At 43.5% G+C, this 18,246-nt stretch overlaps 1 protein-coding gene and 2 long non-coding RNA genes across 22 annotated transcripts in view; 1 reads left to right on the plus strand and 2 right to left on the minus strand.

Moving 5' to 3' along the window:
- Positions 1–18,246, minus strand: part of ICA1 (islet cell autoantigen 1) — a 149,431-nt gene that overhangs the window by 80,597 nt on the left and 50,588 nt on the right. The gene's annotated exons all lie outside the window — the stretch shown is intronic.
- LOC125965409 (uncharacterized) overlaps positions 1–18,246 on the minus strand; it is a 54,734-nt gene that overhangs the window by 21,347 nt on the left and 15,141 nt on the right. The gene's annotated exons all lie outside the window — the stretch shown is intronic.
- On the plus strand, positions 1,023–14,432 carry LOC117199820 (uncharacterized). The gene is made up of 3 exons (XR_004481152.2): positions 1,023–1,816; positions 3,315–3,425; positions 10,657–14,432. It is a non-coding gene; the product is annotated as an uncharacterized LOC117199820 (long non-coding RNA).

The following is an 18,246-nucleotide window of genomic DNA, read 5'->3' on the forward strand; positions in this document are numbered from 1 at the left end:
AAGCCTGGGCTTGTAAAACCTGGACCTGCCCTGAGTGGAAGGTCCTTAGAAATCACTAACATGGACTGTCTGATTTTGCAGATGAAGAAACTGAGGGTCAGAAAGGACAACTTGATGAGGTCAAAAAGTGGATGTCAATCATTAATTAAAAGTCAGCCTTCTTTGCACAGGGAACTCTACCTAATGCACTGTCATAACCTAAATGGGAGGGAAGTCCAGAAAGGAGGGTATATCTGTAAGTGTAAGGCTCATTCATTTTGTTGTGCAGTGGAGGCTAACACACTGTAAAGCAACAATACTCCAATAAAAATTAAAAAAAAAAAAAAAAAAGTCAGCCTTCCTGTGTTCCCTGTAGAAAGGACTGCATTGTACTACTTACACTGCAATAACTACCCCAGCCAGGCCCATAGGTTCCTTCCCAGGGAAACTGCCCCACTCACAGCCTCTGCTGAAGGAGCAACCCCAGCCTGTTTCCGGAGGAGAAGTAGCTTTGTGGTTTACCCTGTGACCCTGCCCCTCACCCCCACCTCCAGGCCATCAACACAGGTGATTGGCCCTGGGGTTGACACCTGACCCAAGGGAGTCATTCCATCTGGGTCAATAACCTGGGAGGTCATCTGGTATAAAAAGCTCTGCTCAAACACAAAAGACTTTGATGAACTAGCCCAGTCAAATTCTCTCTCCTGGAAATCTGAACTGGGGAATATGGAAAGAGACAGACAATTAGCAGTAGACCCAGAGAGTGGTTGTGCAGTCAGCTAGGAAGCTGTGAGCTCTGTCTGCTGAGGGAGAGATGAGATAAGCCAGTTTTCAAACCCCGAGGGACCCTCTGGTTCTAGAGTCTTTGAGGTGTAGTTGCATTGCTCTTCCTGAAAGCCCTGGCATGGTGGCTCCGGTGGCTGGTTTCTTTCCAGCTTGGTCCTCATAACCCCTAACCCCATGCTGACCACCACCCCTGGGAGAGCACCAGATCCTTGAGCAAAGTGCTGGTTCAGCAAATACTCAACTCCCATGTTTTTGAAAACCTTGATGGCAAAAAGTGAGAAATGACATTCAAAGTGAGGTCTGAATTCATCTTTGAGGAGAAATTGCTCCTTTGTCCTTGAGGAAAGCACTTTAGTAGGTCTTTGATTATTCAGAAGCAAGAACATATTCTGGAAAGGAAGCAGAAGGGAGAGAGAAGGAGCTAAAGTACTCTGCATTATAAAGTAATTGCTAATCTTCCTGGTGGGTGGATTACTTCTCTAACACAGCTTCCCCTTAAGCAAGTAAGCCTTTTCTCTGAGAACCTCAACGGGAGGCAAGATGGGGCCCTGGCGCTCCCAAGTGGGAGAGTGAAGCTGTCTCTGTGACATGGGGTCCCACTGGGTCTGTCCTGGCGCTCCCAAGTGGGAGAGTGAAGCTATCTCTGTGACATGGGGTCCCGCCGGGTCTGGAGGAGAGGCATCCTCCTGAAGTGGACTCTGAAGGTACCTGGTGGATGAATTCCATCAGGAGTCACACATCTGCATTATAATTCCCTTCTGTTACAGGACGACAAGGGAGGACCTGCAGAAAGTGCCTGGCAGACTAGAGGCTGACAGCTGACTAAGGACACAAGTGTCAGCCACAGCAGATTGGAGGAACACAGCATTCCTATGGAATTCCCGAGGATGCTTGGGCTGGGACTCCTGGGAAAGTCCTGTACCTCCAGGAAAAATGGGAAAAGGGTTTGGAGCACCATTATTGGACTGTTAAAGTGAAGCGTGACCACTATATTTGGGAAGTGAATGAGACATCTGGGTTTCACATGGTTTCAAAGAACCTCATGAACATGGTAAGTAATTAAAATCACCATTTAGTGTCATCTATAACAACAAAGGAAGAGTTTTTAGGTATGAATAAATGCATGTATATATAAAGAATAGGTATATGCATATCCTTTTTTTTTTTTTAAGAAGCATCAGAGAATTGATTCAAACAGAATTAAACAATTAGGAAACATTAATTCACACCCTAGAGGTAGGATAGCCTCCAAAATTGGCTCTGGAAGTCCTAAAGGACTGAAATTCTTTCCAATTTCCTGTGTTACCATTCTCAGCCTATTGCCTTTAAGGGTGCCAGTAGCTGGGGCACCCTTCATGGTCCCAAGAAGGCTGAGGCAGTTCCAGGGGCCACATCCAGACATGACAATATCCAGGTAAGCACAAGGAGTGGTCTTTTATTTTTTGGCCACACCACACAGCTTGAGGGATTTTAGTTGCTCAGCCAGGGATTGAACCTTGGCCTTCGACAATGAAAGCAGAGTCCTAACCCCTGGACCGCCAGGGAATTCCCAGGAGTGATCTTTTTCTGAGTATCCTTCTTAGGAGCAAGGATATTTTTCACAGAAGCCTTCTTACCAACCTGATCAACTTCCTCTCACTAGCCAGAATTGGGTAAGCTACAAATTCTTAAAAACCATTTAGTGTCTGGGCTTCCCTGGTGGCGTAGTGCTTGAGAGTCCGCCTGCCGATGCAGGGGACACGGGTTCGTGCCCCGGTCCGGGAAGATCCCACATTCCGCGGAGCGGCTGGGCCCGTGAGCCATGGCCGCTGAGCCTGTGTGTCCGGAGCCTGTGCTCCGCAACAGGAGAGGCCACAACAGTGAGAGGCCTGCGTACCGCAAAAAAAAAAACAACAACAACAAAAAAACCCATTTAGTGTCAGAGAGTGAAATTATCAAGACCGTCTTCGACCAGTGGTTCCCAAGCTTGTGCATACATCCTGGAGGAGCTTATTAAAACACAGGTTGCTGGGCCCCACCCCCAGAATTTCCGATTCAACGGGTCAGAGGTAGGACTCAAGAATTTGCATTTCTAACAAGTTACTAGGTGATGCTGATACAGCTGTTTGGGGACCACACTTCGAGAACTACTGTCTTAAGACCAACCATTTGGAGTAAAATGGATGTTGGGGCATCAATCAAAAATGTCTGCCAAAAGAGATAACTTTGTCAGAAGAATATTTTGTATATTCTGGAATGAAATATTTCTAAGAATTTTCTTTTGAAAACTGAAGTTTCCGTAAGTTATGTATGTGACAAACAATACTGATTGTGGTCTACCACAAGCCAAAATATGGAAGTAGAACACAAGGTAATGGCCTATGGCAGAAAATGTGGTTTGAGCAAATGTCACCCATTGCCACAAACATCCACCCATCCTGCCCTGCACACTGTGCTACCCCACACCCCTTCCCTTGCATACTTCTATTCTCTTTTCCAAGGCTGAGCCTGTAGCAGTATCAACTGCCTACTTGCTGAATTGACACTGATCTCAGTTTTTCTCTTGGCAGAGGAGACAATACGAGCAAAGGAATGAGAATAAGAAACAGCTCATTGTTTGGAGGAAACTAAGCACCTTGATGTTTTTGCAGCATAAGATATGAGGCTGGAATTGGTGTGAGGTAAGGCCCTAGATTTGGACAAGAGCAAAACCACAGTGGGCTTTGTGGGATGTTGAGGAGCTTGAACTCAATACTATGGCCTCAGCAGCCACTGAGCAAAGACGTGATGTGGTTGGATTTGGTTTTGTTTAGATCACATTGGGTAGTGTAGAAGGCAGACGTGAAGGAGGGAGGCATGGTAAAAACTAGTAGTCCAGGAGAGCTCGAAGGAGAGCCAAAATGGTAGGCTTACAGAAAACACGGATCTGGGAAATATTTAGAAGGTCAAAATCTACAAATCTGGTGATCTGTTAGCCATAGAAAGTACATGAAAATGAGGCATTCAGATATTCCTTAGGTTTTTAACCTCAGTGAGAATAAAGAAGTGAGCTGTTATGGGTAAGGTGATGGGGTAGTGATACAGGGGAACAAGGAGATGAAATCAGTTTTAGATGCCCTGTATTTATGTTCTGGCCCATCTCCTCATGAACGTATAGATGCTCGACTGGTAGTTAGGCATATTAGGATGGGTTTGAGAGAGAGGGCTAGATGAGAGAGAAAGATATCAGAGTCACCTGGAGTTGAATCAGGAGCACAAATAGATCACCCAGGAAAATCATGAAGGTTAAAAAGAATATTTAGCCAAAAACAGGACCCTGGAAAGGCCAACATTAACATGGTAGGCAAAGGAGGAGAGAGCAATGAAAGAGAGCAAAGGGAGGAGGAAGGCTAGGGTATAGAGTTTCAGAAAGCCAAGGTCATAGCGTTTGAGGCAGGAAGGAGTAGTCAACATTGTAAAATACTGTAGAGAAGAGGGTCCTTAAGATAAGGCCTGAAAACTGTTTATAGGATTTGGAATGGGGAAGTCATAAGAGATTTCAGGAGAGCAGCTGGGCTGAATTACAAGGCAGTGAAAAAGTGGAGACTTTTGTTCTTGTTGTTGAGGGTTTTGATGGGAAGGGCATGGTAAGAAAGCAGATAGCACTCACTGAAGTAGGGGGCATGGTCATAAATTGAGGAGGGTTATGAAGGTTTGGGATAGTCAGGAGAGGAAACTGTTCTTTAGGTGTTCTGGGAGGGTTGGCACTGTACTTGGGGCTCTTTCATTTTTCAGAGCATTTTGGTAACCACAAACCCAGGAAATAATATATATTTTAAATGAGTGTGCCACTGGGTCTCAGGATTTGTGTAATGCTTAAACGAATAGATATAGGTGCATGTGGCAGAGTGCATTTTGCAAAAATGGCCACAGTACTATTTCCAGTCACACATGGAAGAGGCTTTTTAACTAACTGCCTTAATGAATAGAAGGCAGAAGTGACGCTGTATGACTTCTAAGGCAAAAGGCAATGCAGCTTCCAGCTGGCTCTTTATCTGGGGATGCTACCATGCTGTGAGGAAGGCCCAAACCGCCCACTTGTCTGATGCTTGATGCTGGTTGCTGGCTGGGTTCTAAGGGCAAGTATCCTGAGAAAAAGGGCTAGTCCAAAGCTGCATTGTCCTTTGCCTTGGAAGTCACAAGGGTCATTTCTGTCCCCTGTCTGAATTCCTGACCCACATAATCTGTGAGCATGATAAATGGATGTTTTATTCTACTAAGTTTTGGAGTAATTTACTCAGCCATAGTAACTGGAACAGCATCCAAATATCCAATCAAGTAAACATGACTATTAGGGAAGAACAAGATATCCTTGTATCCCAGACACAGTCATAAGACATATTGAAAGTTATTGTTCTGATCTCTCTTGAATACAAGATATTTTTATTCACTTCCCAGACTTCAGCTTAAATGTACCCTAAATGTCTATGTCCAAGCCACAACTTTATCCCTAAAGTGGCCTTTATTCAAATACTTTCCTAACTCTAATTTTTTTAAACTATTTCTGTATTTAGGATAATTAATATTTTATCACATCTAAATAGCTTCCCAGTGTGCTAGCCTATTTTCAAAAGTAATTTTTTGAGTCTCGATACTACCCTTTTCTACCCCTGAGCAATAATGTAGACACACACACACACCACACACACACACACACACACACCACTTATTTTTTTTTTTATTTTTTTTTATTTTTTTTTTATTTATTACATCTTTATTGGAGTATAATTGCTTTACAATGGTGTGTTAGTTTCTGCTTCATAACAAAGTGAATCAGTTATACATATACATATGTTCTCATATCTCTTCCCTCTTGCATCTCCCTCCCTCCCACCCTCCCTATCCCACTCCTCCAGGTGGTTACAAAGCACCAAGCTGATCTCCCTGTGCTATGCGGCTGCTTCCCACTAGCTATCTATTTTACGTTTGGTAGTGTATATATGTCCATGCCTCTCTCGCGCTTTGTCACAGCTTACCCTACCCACTCCCCATATCCTCAAGTCCATTCTCTAGTAGGTCTGTGTCTTTATTCCTGTCTTAAGCATTCTTTTTTTTTTTTTTGAATATTCATTTATTTTTAATGACTTATTAGAACAAATACCTATAGATATCATTATATATATGATATATAAATTAATTATACAATATATCATGTATTAATTATTAAAACATACTCTGGTAAATATTATATATTCAATATGAAACAGGAGGAAAGGGGGCAGGGCACAACCTTTAAAAGAATTACATAGCCCGAGGACACAACATAAACTGATTAGAACAAAATAGGTCCAAGATGGCGGACGAGTCTACTTCCACTAGACCTTGAGCCTCAGTATACACTCATTGTAACACATCAGCAAGCTAAGCGACACACCCACAGGTGCCACGACAGTTCCAAGGATGACCATAAAGGTCAAAAAGTGGGCGGTGGCTCAATTCCTAGAAATCCCCACCCCTTCCCCAAAATAGCTGGAATACTCCTCCCACTCATCAGCGTATGAAATTACTCACCCCTATAAAACTAACAACCCCATACCCTGGTGCTGCCCTCGCCTTCTTTTTTTTTTTTTTTTTTATAGGTATACCTGGATTTAATTCTCACTTCTACCGCTTGGTAGCTGGATAGCCTTAGGCAAGTTTCATACCTCCCTGAAATTCACTTAATTCAGTCTATAAAATGGCATAATAACTTATTATAGCATCCTTTTAGGAATTTTAAATCAGTTCTTGAAATAAAAGTACACAATATATAGACAAGTATGGATTCCTCAATAGATGTTTGACCTTTCATTTCTCCAGTATCCCACCCGCATCAAATAAAGAAAAATACTTAAAATTTACGAATATTTCATTGTTGTAAAGTTAAAGCCATAAAAATAATCAAATGGCCTACTATCATACCGTTAGAAGAAAAAAAAAAAAAAAAAAAGGTGTTCATGAGAGTTCCATATTAGAATACAAGTTTTCCTTAGGCACCTGTTTATGTATGCTATTCTGCTCTTTACAATAAATAATTAAATTTAAAAGACTTAATTCCTCACTTTTAAGACCTTATTAGTTTACAAATTACATATTGACCTATGCTAAATTTTATACCGACCCATGCTAATGAATTCAGTACAGAAAACAAAAAACACTGCACTCAAGCAAACTACATATATATATATATATATATATATATATATATATAACTTATATGAGAATTGCTACTCCAGCTTTCTTTTGGTTTCCATTTGCATGAAATACCTTTTTCCATCCCCTTACTTTCAGTCTGTATGTGTCTCTAGGTCTGAAGTGGGTCTCTTGTAGACAGCAAATATATGGGTCTTGTTTTTGTATCCATTCAGCCAATCTGTGTCTTTTGGTGGGAGCATTTAGTCCATTTACATTTAAGGTAATTATCGATATGTGTGTTCCCATTCCCATTTTCTTAATTGTTTGGGGTTTGTTATTGTAGGTCTTTTCCTTCTTTTGTGTTTCTTGCCTAGAGAAGTTCCTTTAGCAGTTGTTGTAGAGCTGGTTTGGTGGTGCTGAACTCTCTCAGCTTTTGCTTGTCTGTAAAGGTTTTAATTTCTCCATCAAATCTGAATGAGATCCTTGCTGGGTAGAGTAATCTTGGTTGCAGGTTTTTCTCCTTCAACACTTTCAATATGTCCTGCCACTCCCTTCTGGCTTGCAGAGTTTCTGCTGAAAGATCAGCTGTTAACCTTATGGGGATTCCCTTGAGTGTTATTTGTTGTTTTTCCCTTGCTGCTTTTAATATGTTTTCTTTGTATTTAATTTTTGACAGTTTGATTAATATGTGTCTTGGCGTATTTCTCCTTGGATTTATCCTGTATGGGACTCTCTGTGCTTCCTGGACTTGATTAACTATTTCCTTTCCCATATTAGGGAAGTTTTCAACTATAATCTCTTCAAATATTTTCTCAGTCCCTTTCTTTTTCTCTTCTTCTTCTGGAACCCCTATAATTCGAATGTTGGTGCGTTTAATGTTGTCCCAGAGGTCTCTGAGACTGTCCTCAGTTCTTTTCATTCTTTTTTCTTTATTCTGCTCTGCAGTAGTTATTTCCACTATTTTATCTTCCAGGTCACTTATCCGTTCTTCTGCCTCAGTTATTCTGCTATTGATCCCATCTAGAGTACTTTTAATTTCATTTATTGTGTTGTTCATCGTTGCCTGTTTCATCTTTAGTTCTTCTAGGTCCTTGTTAACTGATTCTTGCATTTTGTCCATTCTATTGTCCATTCTATCTCCAAGATTTCGGATCAACCTTACTATCATTATTCTGAATTCTTTTTCCGGTAGACTGCCTATTTCCTCTTCATTTGTTAGGTCTGGTGGGTTTTTATCTTGCTCCTTCATCTGCTGTGTGTTTTTCTGTCTTTTCATTTTGCTTATCTTACTGTGTTTGTGGTCTCCTTTTTTGCAGGCTGAAGGTTCGTAGTTCCTGTTGTTTTTTGTGTCTGTCCCCAGTGGCTAAGGTTGGTTCAGTGGGTTGTGTCGGCTTCCTGGTGGAGGGTACTAGTGCCTGTGTTCTGGTGGATGAGGCTGGATCTTGTCTTTCTGGTGGGCAGGTCCACGTCTGGTGGTGTGTTTTGGGGTGTCTGTAGACTTATTATGATTTTGGGCAGCCTCTCTGCTAATGGGTGGGGTTGTGTTTGTGTCTTGCTAGTTGTTTGGCATAGGATGTCCAGCACTGTAGCTTGCTGGTCGTTGAGTGAAGCTGGGTGCTGGCGTTGAGATGGAGATCTCTCGGAGATTTTTGCTGTTTGATATTATGTGCAGCTGGGAGGCCTCTTGTGGACCAGTGTCCTGAAGTTGGCTCTCCCACCTCAGAGGCACAGCACTGACTCCTGGCTGCAGCACCAAGAGCCTTTCATCCACAGGGCTCCTTAATTTGGGATGATTCGTTGACTATTCAGGTATTCCACAGATGCAGGGTATATCAAGTTGATTGTGGAGCTTTAATCCGCTGCTTCTGAGGCTGCTGGGAGAGATTTCCCTTTCTCTTCTTTGTTCTCACAGCTCCCAGGGGCTCAGCTTTGGATTTGGCCCCGCCTGTGCATGTAGGTCGCCGGAGGGCGTCTGTTCTTTGCTCAGACCGGACGGGGTTAAAGGAGCCGCTGATTCGGAGGCTCTGGCTCACTCAGGCCGGGGGGTAGGGAGGGTCACGGAGTGTGGGGTGGGCCTGCAGCGGCAGAGGCCGGCGTGACGTTGCAGCCTGAGGCGCGCCGTGCGATCTCCCGGGCGAGTTGTCCCTGGATCCCGGGACCCTGGCAGTGGCGGGCTGCACAGGCTCCCCGGAAGGGCGTGTGGCTAGTGACCTGTGTTCGCACACAGGCCTCCTGGTGGCGGCAGCAGCGGCCTTAGCGTCTCATGTCTGTCTCTGGGCTCCGCACTTTTAGCCGTGGCTCGCGCCCGTCCCTGGAGCTCTCTCAAGCAGCGTTCTTAATCCCCTCTCCTCGTGCACCAGGAAACAAAGAGGGACGTAAAAGTCTCTTGCCTCTTCGGCAGGTCCAGACTTTTCCCCGGACTCTCTCCCGGCTAGCCGCGGTGCACTAACGCCCTGCAGGCTGTGTTCACGCCGCCAACCTCAGTCCTCTCCCGGCGCTCCGACAAAAGCCGGAGCCTCAGCTCCCAGTCCCGCCCGCCCCGGCGGGCGAGCAGAAAAGCCTCTCGGCTGGTGAGTTCCGGTCGGCCCGATCCTCTGCGCTGGAATCTGTCCGCTTTGCCCTCCGCACCCCTGTTGCTGTGCTCTCCTCCGCGGCTCCCAAGCTCCCCCACTCCGCCTCACGAAGTCTCCACCCGCGAAGGGGCTTCCTAGTGTGTGGACACTTTTCCTCCTTCACAGCTCTCTCCCGCTGGTGCAGGACCCGTCCCTATCCTTTTGTCTCTGTTTAGTTTTTTCTTTTGCCCTAACCAGGTACGTGGGGGGTTCCTTGCCTTTTGGGAGGTCTGAGGTCTTCTGCCAGTGTTCAGTAGGTGCTCCGTAGGAGTTGTTCCATGCGTAGATGTATTTCTGGTGTATCTGTGGGGAGGAAGGTGATCTCCGCGTCTTACTCTTCCGCCATCTTCCCGGAACTCCCCACTTATTTTTAAAACAAGCCTTTCCAAATGTCACCAGGCATCAAGAAAGGTACAATACCTCTACCTCTGCCACAGAGGAAACCATAAAAAATACTGTGTTTATTCCAAAAAGCACAATTCTGAAATAATACAGGTCAAACTGTGAGGAATTATCTGTAAAGTTTCTAGAATGATAAATCATAAGTATTCTTCAATGTCTCTAATCCACAGAATCTTAAAAAAACAGATGTTGAAATTGTTTTGCCTAAATAACAGAGCTGAAGTATTTTTCAGATCATTAAAGAGTAAAATAATTAAAATCCTCTTAGTAATTTCTAAGAAATAGTTACACAACATCTAAGAAAGCACGTATACATAAAACTGTATTTTAAAACACTAATCATGGTTTCTATTTAATTTCTATTTTCCATATTTTAGAGTTCAAATGCAGAAAATGGAGATAATAATACTCTTTAGTTCTTGGGATATTATTTCTTTTCTGTTTTAGATTTTGAGCACATTGACAATTAAAGGGGGAAAAGTACAAGGTTTCCTTATTATCCCAATGAGTAAATACTAAGTATATCAACAGTGCACTCTTCTCTGCCCCACGCCGACCTTGACGTCACCAGAAACTTCCTACCTCCAAAATCACCAATCAAATACCATCCTCTTTGATCACAGCTTCCCATCTTCAAGATTCACTTTCTCAGGAACACCCCAGTATAATAGCTAATAGCCAGGGCTTCATTCTCATTGATGCCTCAGATCCACGGACCTCTGCCCTCACTTTCCTCTTTGTCTAGCTTGGATTGTATGGGCATCATCTCAAACACTCTTTGGCTACTTCGGCACTCCTTGTTTCTACTCATGTCATAACTTCCTAGAGAACTCCAACCATGGGAGGAACCAACTATGAGCGGAACCGATCTCCTATCTTCTCCATGTCTGTGCCTGCAGCAACGTGTGCTGCTGAAGAAAAATCAACCACTGGGGCAGAGAGGTATTATCTTGTAACTGCATGAGTAACAATACAGGTATCTCACGCGGTGCCTGTGTGTGAATTAGAACAAGACATCCCTTCCTCAAGACACTTGGCTTCTCTGTCAGAAAGCTGTGGTGGTATCTTGATTTTGCAAGAACAAGGTAATTTACTGGCATCTGCCAGAAACTTGCCATAACAAATATATAAATCTATGATGTTTATGATGTGAACAGTTCCCCTCTGAGGTATGGCAACCTTGTGCAATGCCTGCACAACTGTACACAGTGGCCCTGATGACTACCCTCATTCAGGCACTCATGCCAGTAAATGTTTCTTTAGTGAAATATATCATGCCTTTGCCTGTCTTCTTAAACCCAACTCTTCTTTTTTCCCTTTATTCTCAGGGGATATCTATTCCTGATACTTCAAGAAAACTGGAGCTACCATATGAGAACTCCCTAATTTTCCTATTATCATATCCACAATCTTTCCATCATTTACACCCACCCTTTCCCTCTTTCATCTTCCTACCAAGACCAGTCCCTTTGTGTGGGCTCTGTATTCCAATCCTGTCGATTCTTTCATGGAATATGTCATGATTTTAAATTCCATATTCCTGTATATGAAATAGTTACTGCATGCCTATCTCCCTATTAGATCCACCCCCAGGGCAGGGATCATGTCTGTGTGGCTCAGCACTGGATCCCTAGGGCTGTGTACAGAGTAGGGGCTCAAAAGATTTGCCGAATGGGCGAATGCTAACACCTAAAGGCACCTGCTAACTGAAGTATTGCTCTTCCTCTTTCATTACAATGGATTGAATGACAGTATTAATGTAAGCTTGTGAAGAGTAAGGTAAGCCAGCTTGTCCAATTTATGTAAAATAGTACCATGTCATGAGATGGCCAGATAGCCACGAAATGCCTTGGGGGAATGTTACATGTTGATAGCTACACGTTTATACCTATTACTTACATAAATCTATGATTTGTTTTTCTTGAAATTGCTGTCTCTTATTAAGCTGTGTGCCCTCAAGTTTGCCTAACATCAGTGTGGGAGGAAACTGACACATGTTTGGAGAATGAGTTACACCAAGTGGAGGATGAAAACTTCTAAAGCAGAGCACAAAGAAACCGGGGGATTATTTTGCAACAATGAGGAAGGTGCTGTAAGGTGCTGACTTGGAGGAGAGCTGCTGGATTAAAGTATCCTGCAGAAGTACAGCGCAAACCTAGCCCATGACTTCCAACCGAGGTTTAGGGGTGGAAAGACAGGCAGGAAAAATCTTAGAAGCAGACACACTGCTGGTTTTGAGCATGCATGTGTTGCGTGTGTGCTCTTACACACAGACACACGACACACAGAGACACACACAAACACACACACCATCTCTCCAAAACATGGCAGTATCTCTAGCTTTCCTGTATGAGGGTAGTCATTATAATGCTTGTTTTTTCTTGTTATCTTCCCTAAACGTAAGCAGAGCCTTAGTATCCAGCAGTAACTTCAAGCTTATTTCCTGCTGTCTCCCGGCCAGAAAGCTTGGCTGGTATGACTGGTCTCGAAACCAGCTCTCTACTAAGTCAAGCTCGGGCTGAAAGGGACACTAGATTTGGAGTCAGCAGGAAGGTAGGTCTATGCCCAGTTGTGTCAGGCTCTCTGATGTGACCACATGTGAACCAAACTCTGGAAATCTCTGCTTCCCTCCTTACAATGCCTCTCTCATAGCACACAGGCTGTGACTTAAAAAGTGGAAGATGAAGAAAATGGAATGCTCAGAGTGTGAGTGGTTATTATTAGAGATCCTTCCTGCATCTGGCTTATGCAATTTTAACTATGATAGAAATACATTTAGTTTAGAATAAAGTGGCAAGTTCTTCCAAATTAGATGGAACTTCATGTCCCCATGAAGTTCTGGGACGATAGGAATCTAGGGAAATGCCGTACATGGACTCTACTACTCATCTGAACACTAAGCCATCACACATATTCTCTCTCTCTGATGAGTGTATGTCTTATCTCCCCGACTAAACTGTATAACTGTTCCAACAGGGTCACTCAATAATTGGTCAGTGAAATCACTGAAGGAAGATCAAAGAATGAAAAGTAAGCCTAGAGTTTCTGCTGACATATAGTCAGTTGATTTATCTTTGAAGTGAGTGCTTTCTTTGTAAGTGTAACTTTTTGCTCCAGAATCAAAGCAAAATGGTGAAAAAAACACACAAATATTGCCACAGAGAAGGGAAACATCTAGGCACCCATGCTGAAATGAATCTTAAAACATCTCCTTTTAAAAACCTGATTCCTTCCTTGAATCAACATTCCCACTAATTTTGTAGCTTCTGTTCTTCATAGAATGGTCAGTCTGTCCCTCTGGGAGACTTTTTCTAGGAGATTGGTGGGAAGGGTACCAGAATTCTGACCAGTGTTTCAAGGAAAAACTCTGCCTTTAGAGAGGGAAGGCCATATGACGTGAAAAGGACAAGGTAGGGCTTGCTGGTCTGATTCACAGGAAGACGATGAGTAACAGCAATGTTGTCAAGTGCTTTTGAGAAAAAGAATTATTCTCTAAATGACAAGGGATTCTCAACTAATGCACAAACAGGTATATAAAAATGCTTGACAGAATACATGAAAAAGGAACATGATTTCTAATTGAAGCAGAGGTTGGAAAAAAACAGTAAAGGATACCAATTGGAGTCACAAATCTAACACAAGTTCCTCATAGGGTGTACTGGGCCCGATCTAGAGGAAACATGCACATCTCATTATTAAGTGGAAACGATGCAGCCAGATAAGGTTAATGGAGTACTTACCTCTTCGGCTTAAATGTTAAAGGCTTTCCAGATCTCTTCACTAGAAAAACTGCAACTCTCATGTGGACAGATACACACTTAGATCTAAAGGGGACACAGCAAGATCATCCATTGGCTCCCACATCTAAAACATCCAAACACGTCTACCTCTTACGGCTTTAAAATCTGCAGAAAGGGGGGATGCTTCTCAGCTCCCTTAGGACTCTCCCTACACGAATAATTTCTTCAGGATCTTTATCACCAAGTAGTGCTGCAACCTGGTCTGATAATACAGCCTGAAGAGCTTCAGTTTTACTCTGAGCGAGTGTGGGCCAGCACTGGGTAGACAAAGTGGGCACAGTCATGGAGAACACAGAGGGTTGGGAGACTAACAGATAACCACAGTAGATCCTTAAGCAGAGACGCAGCATGACAAGACCGCTGTTCAGAGAAGCTATAATTTCGGTTCAGTGTGTGTGTGTGTGTGTGTGTGTGAGAGAGAGAGAGAGAGAGAGAGAGACAGACAGACAGACAGACAGACAGATAGACAGACACATCTGTTAGGAGATCTTTCATTAAAGCCCCAGGTGATGAAAGTCCAAGACTGGGTGGCCACAATGAGAAGCAAGAGGAAGGGACCAATGCAAGGAGACTTTTGACGGGATTCTAAGCAGGATATGATGGCTGACAGGACAAAGGGGATGACACTTGGGAATGAGTCAGGTTTTGAGTTTGGGGCCTAGAAGACTCTGGTAGGGCCAGTCGACAAATGTGGTAAGTTGTAAAAAAATAAAAAACAAAAGGCCTGTCTGGGGAGGAGACTGGAAGTCGAGAGCCGGCAATGTCATGTTGAGTAGTTGGGACACTGTAGTGTGGCCTGTGAGGAGACCTGAGTGTTTCCCCGAAGTTCTCATATATCTTAAGTGAGAAATCAGGCTTCAACAGAGAGAGATCTTGCAGTCCACACTGAGATTGTGGAACTGAAGTCATGAGAGCTGGTCAGGTTGCTTAAAGAATGTGAGCAGGGTGAACAGAGGACCTGATGAAGATTTTGAGGAATTGCCCTGTTAGTCAGTTCGAGACAGAAAAGGCACCAGTCAGCGGGATGAGGGAAGGAGAAAGGAAATGTACCAGAAGAAGCAGAAGAGTGAATAGCTGAGAAGTTAATCATTTCTCCTCTATTTCCGAGACTTTGGGTGTAGTTCCCTGCACTGGTTTGAATCATGTGTGTGTCCACTTTTCTTCCCGACTGTCTGGAAACCTCTTCAGGGTAGGGACCCTGCAACCCTACTCTGTCCCTTCAGTGTCTATCTGATACACCTCCTCAATAGAGAAGCAGCTACAGAGAAAGCCAAGTGTCAGGGGAACAGGTGGAAAGGTAGTAACACTGCTTATTTTGTGTGTGCTTGATTCCCTGGCAACAAGAAAGCAAACAGTGATGAGCTATCGCTTCACATCTACAAGTCCTGCTCTGGACTTCCTCTCCCCTGATCCAGTCTCCCCGATCCTCCCTCCTTTACAAACCCTTCTACCCTGTCCTCTGCTGTTCTAGTCAAGGCAGAAAGAACTCCTTCCCATCTCCTTACCTCTTAATGTTTTAAGGGGAGGCACACAAAAACATCTCATTACAGATTCAGGCTGTATCCTACCCCAAAAGGTAAAGTGGGGTTTTTAATACTGGCCGTTTCACAGAATTGTTGAGAAGCCTAGTAAAGTAATGCATGCAAAATTTCTTGGCCCAGGGCCTGGCCCAGGATGTGTTAACCATCACTCCCCTCACAGCTCATCTTGCATATCTAGCACCGAGCACATAGTCATGGCTCAAAAAACAAACGAATAGTTTAAGCTCAGTTATACAAAGCCGCCATCACTCATCACAAAGGCCTCATGTTTGGGTGACTGTAAACCACCCATACACATTCAAAAACAAGCTCTTCCTAACTACAGATTTCTCTTTTATAAAGAAGATACATGCTTTTATTTGCAGTCTGAAACAGATATTCAGTGTTTTGACAAAAATGTTAGAAAACTGGAATGAAGTAGAAATAAGGTTAGAAATATTTTAATCCAATCTGACCCTCCCACCATACTCTGTAGATAAAAATAAATTAAGAAAGCAGGGCAAGTGAAAAGGATTTGCTAAATATTTGAGATAAAGCACAGTGTCGTGTTTGGAGGTGACATGGAGGTAAGTCTCTTTAACGTCTTTGAGAGCCTTTAGCATATCTGAAGGAAAGAAAAATACATCAGAACAAGTACAAAATACTACATTAGAACCATTACAAAGGAGCATATTAACCTAAAAGTGAATTCCTGGAAGTTCTGGGTTTTAAGCCAGGCTTAGGGAAGGGAGTGGCCATAAATTGACAGGAAGGAAGTCAAGGAAGAGACTTCCTCTTTGGATGATACAACCAGGAAGGGCAGGGAAGTAGGATGCTGCACTTGCCACGTGAAGGTTGATAAATACAAAAGGGTTTTGAGGAGAATCAGAGAGATGAAACTGACGAGGTATAATGTAAAAGGTTCTGAAAGAACACATGGATACAGGAAACTGGATTTAATACAGTTGTCTACTTAAGGCCATTTTAGATTCTTGGACGTAATGCAAGAGTTTCACGAAGGTTTAAGCCACAGTTGGGAATACTGGTTGAGTTTCAGCTGGAGATGCTGGGCCCCTTTGCTATGTGTCCAGTTAACCAGTATACCTTCAGGGTTTGTCACACTTTTCTACTTTCTCACTGTTAATTGTTATTTTTCAGGAAACCTGCTGATAGCATTGGCTTCTACTTTTGTAACTGCAGATTTCTTCTGGACTAAAGTGCAGTGTTTCATGTCTGATTTCTTTTTATCACTGTTCCTTTCTATCAATGCAAAAAATCACAAATTTCCTTCACTTTCATGGTCAGTGGATGAAAGCCTACATAGCGTATGTTCCAGTTGTGGGAAATTAATCTTTTTTGGAAATAGTCAGTGTGCTTTTCTGTTTGCCTGTCCATGTACCTGACCTTCTCCATTGTCAGCCTGGGGCACAGATCTGCCTGGGATCTGTGGGAGGCTGTTCATTTGGACTGTTACCAGAGAAATACAGAGAGAAAGTGGTACTTTCCAGCTCCTGACAGACCAAATGAGGTTTTCAAGTCTGCAGCAAGATAACAAGTTTGAAATTCACTTTGCTAGGCAATAAAGCACTACACAGTTTTTCTCTCCCACTTTAGTAGGTGGACTTGATCATATTTTTCTTGTGGTTGGAAGGGAGAAAGCCTGCCCATCCTCTCTGGCTGGGCGGTCCATCAGGGAAGTGTGCAGTGACACAGGGGGCCCAACTTTGTTCCAGGGAGGGAAAGCACTGAGGGAAAAACTAAAGGTAGACTGTGGTCTGCCCCACCACCTGCTTGGGAATTTGCAAGACGGTTACCTCTCAAGCCTGTCTGTAATCTAAATAAGGTCAGCTGCATCAAAGTAAAGCAATGAATGCAGTTGACAATGGAGGGCTGAATTCAGCTCCCTAGTATCTCCCTGGGCTCTCAGGGTGTGGAAAAGAAGAAATCCAGAGGATCTCACATGCCCTGTGGAAGGAAAAGGAAGGTGGTTAAGGGAGCTGATTAGCGTTCTTTCCGGGGAGTGTTCTTGGCTCCAACTGGGGCCAAACTGGAGCCTAACGTAGTCTGAGTTGCCATTAGGGTGATTCATCAGGGGAAGGTGGCTAAGGCTCCTGGAACGTTGCCAGAGCAGAGGAAAGAGACCAGGCGTTAACCCAGCCACGGGCTTCAAGGACACCATCTCCCTTGGCCCCTCCAGGACACAGTCAGCCAATGCCCTCCAGGGCAGGATAAGGGGAGGGGGTGAACTTCTAAAAGAGCATCCCAAAAGGGACTATTTCAACCAGTGCTAACAGGAAGCAGAATTTTGAACGGACTCAACATTTAAACTGAAGCAAGAGAGGCTATTTAACCTCATTTAACTGACAAGTCCAGAAGTCCCCACCACACATGCTCAGAAAGAAGCTGCTTTGGGTCTAGAAAATAAGATGTATGGATACATGTGACAACCCCTTCCCACCTGGCCTTGCCACATTCAGTGTGACAATGAGGAAGTTACTTAACCTCCTTAAACTTCAGAATCCTCATCCATGAAGAGGGGATCTAGTATCTACCCTCTAGAGAATTCTGGTGAGCATATTCATATAAAATACTTAGAATAGTAGCTGGCACAAGATAAATGTTTAATAATATATTTGCTAATTTTGTCATCATTTCTACCGATACATTCAACTTCAAAGTTTCTGTTGTCCTATTCAAGAGTGTCTGCACGTCTGTCAAGAAATGTCAAAGCACTCTGTTCCTGAAGTTCTTCATTTTTGATTTCACAGCCTCTAACGCATCCCCACAAGCACAGGATGTCATTCTGGGACAAACGAGAAATTCTGTTTTCACACCATCCGTGACTCTTTCTCAACATCTTGGTACTCACTGCAGGAAGTAACTCAAAGCCAGGACGTCATTGCTCATGAACAATGTTAGCTGTAACAAACCACAGAGGCAAACGACGGCAGTGTTGCAGGACCCGGTGCCGGACACTTCTCTGTCTCAGGCTGATCTAGTCCTAAGAGGACAGAC

The sequence above is a fragment of the Orcinus orca genome, chromosome 9 (genome assembly GCF_937001465.1).
Source record: "Orcinus orca chromosome 9, mOrcOrc1.1, whole genome shotgun sequence".
In the NCBI taxonomy this organism is placed as follows: domain Eukaryota; kingdom Metazoa; phylum Chordata; class Mammalia; order Artiodactyla; family Delphinidae; genus Orcinus; species Orcinus orca.